Genomic DNA, 9,500 nt, shown 5'->3' with positions numbered 1-9,500 from the left:
AAACTTCCTCATATCGATCTTTGGAACATGGTGGGTCTTCAATCCAACGTTAGAGTCTATGAAATCATGATTAACATTTCTTTTGTTCTCATCATGAGTTTCCTTTACTACCCTTTCACCATTAGTAAGCATTTCTTGTATCAACTTAGTCAAATCTATCTTCAAATCTTCCATGTTGCCTTTCAATTTTTCTTCTATACCATCCATCTTAGCGTCCATGCCATCCATCTTAGCTTCCATGCCATCCATCTTAGCTTCCACGCCATTCATCTTAACTTGCACGTCATTCATATTATCTTCCATGCCATTCGTTGTAGCTTCCACACTTTTCTTTAAACCATCAATGTTAGCTTCTGTTACCTTTTGTGAGAGTGAAATTTGTTGCACTTGGTCTCATAATTTTGATATATCATGTTGCATTTCTTCCTCTTCTTCATGAGTCATGCTAGAGCTTTCAGGTTTCTTACTAGGTGTTTCCATTTTCTTTCTTCGAGGCATCAATTAATGATAATTATGCTTCACTATGCCCTTTGAACTTCAAACTAATTTTTCAACCCAAATTTATGCAAAATTTTAAAAAGACTACACACCTTTTTTCGCTTTGTAGAAGCTCGATATTTAAACTAGTGTATCTCTGTAATTGCAGATCTCCAAGGTTTGAAATTTCGTCCTATGGTATCCCTCTGAGTCCTCTTTCCAATGCCACCAGTCTGATCAAAATTGGATTCTCCAAGAAATAGTTATGCCTAATCTCCCAATATGACCTGATTATATAATTTTTCAGTAGAGCGAAATTGTACGACGTGCCACGTGTTACTGTTTCGACCTTCGGATTGGAAAAATATACACATAAAACTATAGTCTACTTTCTGTAACTTCTTACAAAATTTCAATCTGATGCTCAAAGAGTAAGTTATGACGATTTTCCTAAGGTCACCTATTTGGAATGTAATTCGAGAGTCTGCAAAAACCCTAACTTCCTTAGATCATATCTTTGAAAATATAGAGAGACAAGATTGGAAATTTGGATCCGAGGTTTAGAACGATTTCAGCTCAAATGGGTGTTTTGTTTTACTTCTAAAACATCGCAAAAAAAAAAAAAAAGTTATAGCGGAAATTCCATGATGATTGGTTTGGAGCAGCGAAACCCTAGAATCCAAAGCTCTGATACCAAATGTTATGAAACGAGCTCACAAAAGGATAGAAAAGAAAGATCAACACCTTAGAATTCAGCCTCTTCAAGGGGGCAACCTCCTTTACATTACACAAATGAACAATTCTTGGATGATACAAATGATAAAACCTCCTTTCTATATATAGGAGTCTAAGGGGTCACAATATAATCAAAGCCGACCTAACAATAATAATATAAGGGCATAACAATAACAATAGTGGGCTTCTATGGGGCACAATAATAACAATAAGGGCTACAATGACAATAGTAATGGGGGAATCATTAGTATTATAGGGACCTAATAGTAGTAGCTCCTTGTGGGTGGTGGCGAGCTAAAACATTGTAAAGAGATGATTGATTGCTTAAATAGAATTTAAGCAAAGCATTAGTAGCAACAAGGGTGGTTTTTGACCCGGAGGGTTTTTCCACTAGATATCCTTTTGTATCCATATGCATGATTGTATGTTGATCATGCTTATTCAGTATATTTACATGTTTTTATATTCTGATTAATTGTTTCATATTATTGATCAAATTAGCGAGAAAAAAGTTTTTAGAAGTTAATAAATCTATCACTACTAATTCACCCCCCCCCCCCATGTGCACTCTCTGTAGTGAGTTGATTCCAATAATTGGTATCAAAGTCGATTCTTTCCAATGTAGCTTAATCGCTTGAGGATATATCGTGGACCATGGCCAAGAACAAGAAGAAGATGTCTCAAAAGAAAATGAGAAGATAACAAGTCAAAAAGTTTTGTGACTTAGAAGTGCCCCTCTTTTTGTTGTTCATATTCATGGATTAGAAGATGATAATTGATCGATTAAGATTGATCCTTTAGAAAGAAGTGGAGGTAATCCTTTTGCAGAAAAATCATATTCGGAAAATTATGAAGTTGAAGAGTCATGCAAGATAGAAACACATGAAGTTGAGGTTAAAAGGCTTACAACTAAGAATAAAGACCAGAAAAAGTTATTGATTTTTTTTTTATGAAAAGGAGTGTGCCTACAAAGAAGAAATCATCAAATTAAAAACTCAACTAAAAGAAGGAAGGTGAATTGAAGAAGGAATAAGGAAGAAATATGAGGAAAAGTAACTTCAATGTGAAATATTGGAAGTTGAAGTGGTTGCATTGAGAAGTGATTTAAAAGAGATGGCCACTCAGTTGAAGATCAACCAAAAGTCTCAAGATCCTAGCCTGCACAAGCAAGAAACAAGTTCAAAATTATCCCATATAAAAAGATGGTAACTATAAGAAGGAAAGCAAGAATGAGGAAAAAAATCAACTTTCAAAGAAGGAGCAAAAGAACGAACAAAAGAATGTACCAAGAAATGTCTCTCCACCTAGAAGAGAATTCTCACCCTTGGGAGATGTTAGCTGCTTGAGCTGCCAGAAACTTGGACTTGTTGCTGCAAATTGTAGAAACATGCAACAAAAGATGCAGTCAGACAAAAGGCCCCATCAAGCAAGCTTATCTATGGTGAGGATAATATTTATTTTCATGGTTATTGTTTCTCATGCAATAATTTTGGCCATAAGGCATTTTACTGCAAGACCTATGTGAAAAATAGGAGATTCAAATATTATTTTTTGTTTCTTGTACACATGAAGTGTTATTTGTGAAACAAAATTGGCCATAAGGTCAGAGAGTGAAAAATGTCCATGTGTTATAGGATACCTAATCAAAAGGTAAAGATCATGCAAAGCAGATCAAATAAGAGATCAAATAATGGAGCATGTGTCAAAGATCAACCTATAAAATTTTGGAGGAAGTAGCAAAAAAAGACTCCCACCAGAATATGAGGCTTGCATTCTCTCATGGGGAGCATATGGCAACATTCTGAATCTACAAGAAGGATCATTGAAAATGTATTCATAAGCATAATAAGTTTGTATAAGAGGTGCATGAGCTCAGGGGGAGTTGTGCATGAAGATGAAGGTTTGCATGATTATCTCAGTTTGATATATGCTTGGTTATGTGATGGTTGATCTTAGTTGGTTTCTTGAAGGATTGCTTATTTTCTTGTTGAAACCCTAACAAGATTTCTAAGATATGGAAACCATGATTATAACATCATATGTTTATTTCAAAGATGTATTTATTGTTGCATGAATTGCAAGATCATTCTATTTTTTGTTATTTGCAGCTTGGGTTTATGACCAGTTAGTGGTAGCATGTTGCATTGCTATAGTTTATGTAGATTTATTATTCATACTAATTTTGTATCTAATAGGGATAATAGGGATTGTGAATGAGGAGATGACATATGTTTGGGGAGAGCATACTTGCTTCCAGTGGACTAGTAGATTATTGGCATTATGGGATAATGGTGTTTCATGATGGATCTATGTTATGTTGATGCCCATTTGATACATGATGTTGATGGAGTTGTATATGTTGTTGATGCATGCAATGATTATCATGTGTTGTTCAGGTTTTTAAAGAAAGGATTATGAATGAAATGTTGCCTAAGATATCTAGCGAAGGAAGGTCATGTGTTCAAGGAGATCTCTTGCTTCTGACAGACCAGTTATTGGTTGAAATTATGTCCATAGAAGAGGAACTTATCATGCCTTGGTATATCTCATGTTATATTTGACATTAGCTTACTACAAAAGCTATTAGTAATCCATGATGGTATATGATGAAGATTTAGTTCTTCATTTGTTTTCCATGGTTTATATTTTTGTGCCACAATTCCATATTGATTCATATATAACTATTTGATGATAATCTTGGTTGAAGTATTAATACCATGTATTGTTGGTGATCATTATTATTAATAATTATTATGGCCGAGTTCTGGATAATATGTTATATATGTCATGTAATGTTGCCATATCATGGAAAGATTGGGGTTTGATTGGAGTATTGTTGCTACAAGAGCTTGGAACTACTATTTTTGCTAACATTTGCATGTTTGTTGATGGAGTAATGTTGTTGAGCCTAAATCATGGCATAACTCTTATGTTAATGATGAAAGGTATTGATCATTATATGCTTATATTTTTACTACTGCCATTGATGATTGAGAACTATTTAGGGTTTGTGATTATATGGTATTGCATTGGATTACTGTGTAGAAATTCCGACTGTAGATTAACCGGATAATGCAATACAACTAAAGAAAAATACTTTAATCTACTTCTACAATCAAACTTACAAAATCTTAATAGATTTGAGCAAGATCAAGCTGAACACATATAACCAGAAGAAGAATCAATGCACATGAAAACAAAGAAGAATACTCTAGGGAAAGCATCAGATAAAAAACCCCGCTATTTGTATTATCATACAAGTGGAAATATATCAGGATTACAGAAAGCCTTAGCTCTCACAGCTAGCCAGCTCTCAGTACAATCCCTCACAGATGCTCACAAACAAATAGACTGCTCATATGCCTTCTCCTCTTCCCTCCAAGCTCTTATTTCCTTGCGATGTTTCTCCTGGGTCATCCAGCTGTTATCAAGTGTAATACTGATCAATCACACTGATCTCACACCCTGTAAAACTGCACAAATCTCAAGGAATGAATTCCTTCTGCATGGATGACTTTTGTTTATAGGAAAACTCATTCAACTCATAGTACATTGTCCCTGTCCTTAATCTCAACTGGGTCTTTCTCTGAATAGACATGCATGAGTCATTGATGAGAGAATCTTCAGTTATCTAGAGTACACTAGCTGGATGCATGCATGCATTAACTGACTGAACTCACAATTAGTTCCTCAAACAATTTGGAACTAATTTAACTAGACTTAACTTAGTTAACTGAGCTAAATAATTACAACTCAAATATAACTCATCCTTATCTCCTTAATTTAAGGGATAACTGTTGCATGACTTCACAAAGACTTCTAGCTTGAATTTCTCCAACTAATTAACTCAAGATTAATTAATTAATTATTTTTCAAGCAGTCGGTGAGACTAAATTCGTTTAATTCTCAATTTTAATTCAAGGACAAATTAAAATTGGAACATTCTTCTTGCCACATTTCAACACTCCCTCTCAACAAGAAAGAGATTATCTACCACCCCGATCTTGTCTCTATGGAACTCGAATTTACACTTTGACAATGTTGTTGTCAAAATGTCAGCATCTTGCTCCTCAATCAAAATATATTGCAACAACATGATCCTCTTCACCACACAGTCTCTGAGATGATGATACCAGATGTTGATGTGCTTGAACCTATCATGAAATATTGGATTCTCAGAGAGTTTGATACAACTTTGATTATCGCAATAGATCATAGTTGGATCCATCCTCTGATCAAACAAACCAACGAGAATTTTCTGCATCCAGATGGCCTCACATGCTACCTGACTTGCAGCCATGTATTCAGCCTCTGCCGAGATGAGTGCAACCGACCTCTGTTTCCTGTTGTACCAAGAAACTGCAGTTGACCCAAGGTTGAAATTTCCTCCTGATGTGCTCTTCTGATCTAATGGACTCCCTGCCCAATCTGCATCAGCGAAGCCCTGTAGCTTCACTCCCTCTATCCCGCTGTACCATAATCCATACTAAGATGTGCCTTTGAGGTATCTCAAAACATGCTTTTCCACCTTCCAAAACATCTTGGTAGGCTGAACCATCGCTTGACTCAACTGGTTCACCGCATAGCAAAAATCTAATCATGTGTTCACTAAGTACATTAGTGAACCCACAAGCTGTCTGTACACAGTAGCCTCTACTACTTCTCCTGAAGTAGCATCCTCCTTCCTCCAATTACCTGCTAGAGGAGTCTGCATGGGCTTGCACTTCTCCATGTGGAATCTCCTGAGTATCTCGTTGGCATACTTTCCCTGAGACACAAACAACTCCCCATCCTTCTACCATACTTCCATGCCAAGGAAGTAGTGCATGAGACCCATGTATTTCATATCGAATTCTCTTGCAAGATCCTCCCTGCAAGACATGATCAACTAATCATCATCTGTCAATATGAGATCATCAACATAAAGTACAATGATCAACTTCTTACCTTTCACCATGATGTGGCATAGGTTCACATCCGCTTCACTCTTTGTGAAGCCCAACTCGATGAAGTAGTTGTTGATCTTGGTGTACCAAGCACGAGGTGCTTGCTTCAGCCCATACAAAGCTCTCTTGAGTCCACACACATGCGACTCACGATCGAAGGTCTCAAAACCTTCCCGTTGCTCTATGTACACCTCTTCCTCAATCTTGTCATTGAGGAATGTAGTCTTCACATCCATCTGATGGATCTTCCAACCCATCTGTGCTGATAGTGCCAACATCAATCTGATAGATGAGTACCTTGCTACAGGAGAAAAAGTCTCATCATAGTCGATCCCCTCAACCTGTGAGAAACCACTAGGAAACAAATCTTACCTTATGTTTCTCCACACTACCATCAGCAACTTGCTTTAATTTGTAAAGCCAACGAGAACTCACAACTGACTTGTTCTCCAACATTGGAACCACATCCCAAACATTGTTACAAACTATGGAGTCATACTCCTCCACCATAGCATCAACCCAAATCGGCTACTGCACTGCTTCCTCAAAGGAAGATGGCTCGGTATCAACACATTCCCCAACAAGGGCCATGTATCTAGTGTACCTCTCAGGTGACCTCCTTTGTCTGCGCTGAGAAGATGGTTCTCCCACATTCTCTCTCGCATCCGAAAACAATCTGTCAGCTTCTCTTGTGCGCTTCCACCCATCTCTGGAAGACTCTGCTTGAGTGGATGTATCCACTCCTGGAACCTCTGCATGTGGCTGCTCCGCATCAGTCTAAGGCTCCTCCTCCTTGGGAACCAACAGTTCCTCCACAGCCTATAGTTGGAGCTCCCTCTCAAGAGAAACTCACATGGCCTTCTTCTCATCAAACTTGAGATCTCTGTGAGCCACTGTCCTCTGAAGTGTAGGCAAATACACCCAATAGTTGTGGGGTGTATCAGTGTACCCTGCAAGTATCCCTAACTCAGCTATCGGCTCAAGCTTCTTTCATGCATCCTTTGTCACATGGCAATATACCGAGGAGCCAAAGATCCTGAAGTGACCCACATCTAGTCTCTTTCCGGAGAAGGCTTCCTCTGGTGTCTTCATCCCAAGTATGCAATGCAGGCTTCTATTCTGCAAATATACCACTATGTTGCATGCCTCAACCCACAAATGAAGTGGTAGGCCTTGGTCATGCAGCATCGCCCGTGTTGCCTCTACAATAGTTCTGTTCTTCCTCTCGGCTACCCCATTATGCTGTGGGTTATGAGGTTCCATCAAATCTCGTTTAATTCCTTTCACTACACAGAAGTCCTTAAACTCTTGAGAGGCATATTCTCCACCGTTGTCGCTTCTCAAGGCCTTGATCTTCTTCCCTAATTATTTCTCAACCAAAGCTTTGAACTCACAAAACTTTGAGAAGGCTTGGTCCTTCTTCTACATGAAATAAATCCAACATTTACGAGAATAATCATCAGTGAAAATCACATAATACCTTTGCTTCGTTGTGGATACCATCGAGAATGGTCCACACAAATCAGTATGAAATCGCTCTAAGATTTCTTCTTCTCAATTGTCTCGATCATGAAAGGAAGACTTGGTGTACTTTCCCAAGGTACAACCTTTGCATGTGTCAACTTGCTCAAGTTTACCTTTGGGAAGTCCTGTAGATATCTGATGCATTATCTTCAAGGCCCCATGATGCAAATGGCCCAACCGCCTATGCCATAACTCGCTAATGTCTTGGCTTTGCACCAATTCTGCTTTCGAACTCAATGCTGCACAATAATAGTTTATATAGATTCTTCACTCGAATCCCGATCCTCTTGGTTTGACCCGTGGCTATGTGTCTTAGGAACACCTTTCCTTTAGTGAAGACAAAATCGTAGCCTTTGTCCTCCAACATACCGACAGATACCAAGTTCTTCTTCAGTCTAGGCACATACTTCACATCTTTCAAGGTGAGAGGATCTCCATGCTCTCTCTGAAAAGCAACCGTGCCCACTCTTGAAACACTGTACTTTCCATCGTCACCCATCTCTATGCGCATCTTGAGGTCTTTCTGTTAGGCCCCTATAATACTAGTGATTCCCCCATTACTATTTTCATTGTATCCCTTATTGTTATTATTATGCCCCTATTGTCCCCATATTGTTATTAGTATGCCCCATAGAAACCCACTATTGTTATTTTTGTGCCCTTATGTTATTACAGTTATGTCGGCTTTATTATATTATGACCCCTTAGACTCTTATATATAGAAGGGAGGTTTAGTCATTTCTATCATCCAAGAATTTTTCATTTGTGTAATGTAAAGGAGGTTTCCCCCCCCAAAGAGTCTTAATTCTAAGGCGTTGATCTATCTTTTCTATGTTTTGGTGAGCTGGTTTCCTAACATTTGGTATCAGAGCTTTGGATTCTAGGGTTTCGCTACTCCAAACAGATCATTGTGGAATTTTCGCTACAACTTTTTTTTGGAAATGTTTCAGAAGCTACACAAAAAACCTATTTGAGCTAAAATCGTTCTAAACTTTAGGTCCGAATTTCATAGCTTGTCTCGCTATATTTGCGGAGATATGATCTGAGGAAGTTAGGGTTTTTGCAGACTCCTGAATTACATTCCAAATAGGTGACCTAGGGAAAATCGTCATAAATTTTGTTTTGAGCATCAAATTGAAATTTCGTAAGAAGTTTCAGAAATATAACGGCTTGTAGTTTTCTGTGTATCAGTTTCAGGTACTAAGGTCAAAATAGTGACACGTGGCACGTCGTACAAGTTCGCTCTACCAAACTAGTTTATAATTAGGTCACTGTGGGAGATTTGGCATAACTCTTCCTTGGAGAATCCAATCTTGATCAGACTTGTGGGGTTAGAAAGAGGACTCAGCTACCTCTGGAAGAGATTTTAGATGTTCGAGATCCGCAGTTATAGAGATACAACAGATTCAATATCGAGCTCTTACAAAGTGAAAAAAAGGTGTGTAGTTTTTTTTTAAATTTTGCATAAGATTGGTTTGAAAAATTAGTTTGAAGGAATTCAAAGGGAATAGTGAAGAATTATTAGCATTAATTAATGCCCCGAAGAAAGAAAATGGAAACACCTAGTAAGCAACCTGAAATCTCTAGCATGACTCGTGAAGAAGAGGAAGAAATGCAACATGATATATCAAAATTACAAGACCAAGTACAACAAATTTCATTATCACTAAAGGTAAATGAAGCCAAGATGAATGGCGTGGAAGCTAATATGAATGGCATGTAAGTTAATATGGAAGCTAAGATGGATGGCATGGAAGCTAAGATGAATGGAATGGACGTTAAGATGAATGGCATGGACGATAAGATGGAAAAATTGAA

Source organism: Pinus tabuliformis, chromosome 5_2 (genome assembly GCF_031772625.1).
Source record: "Pinus tabuliformis cultivar Carrire ecotype Pingquan chromosome 5_2, CPIR1, whole genome shotgun sequence".
Classification (NCBI taxonomy): domain Eukaryota; kingdom Viridiplantae; phylum Streptophyta; class Pinopsida; order Pinales; family Pinaceae; genus Pinus; species Pinus tabuliformis.
Note: the sequence above shows the minus strand (reverse complement) of the source record.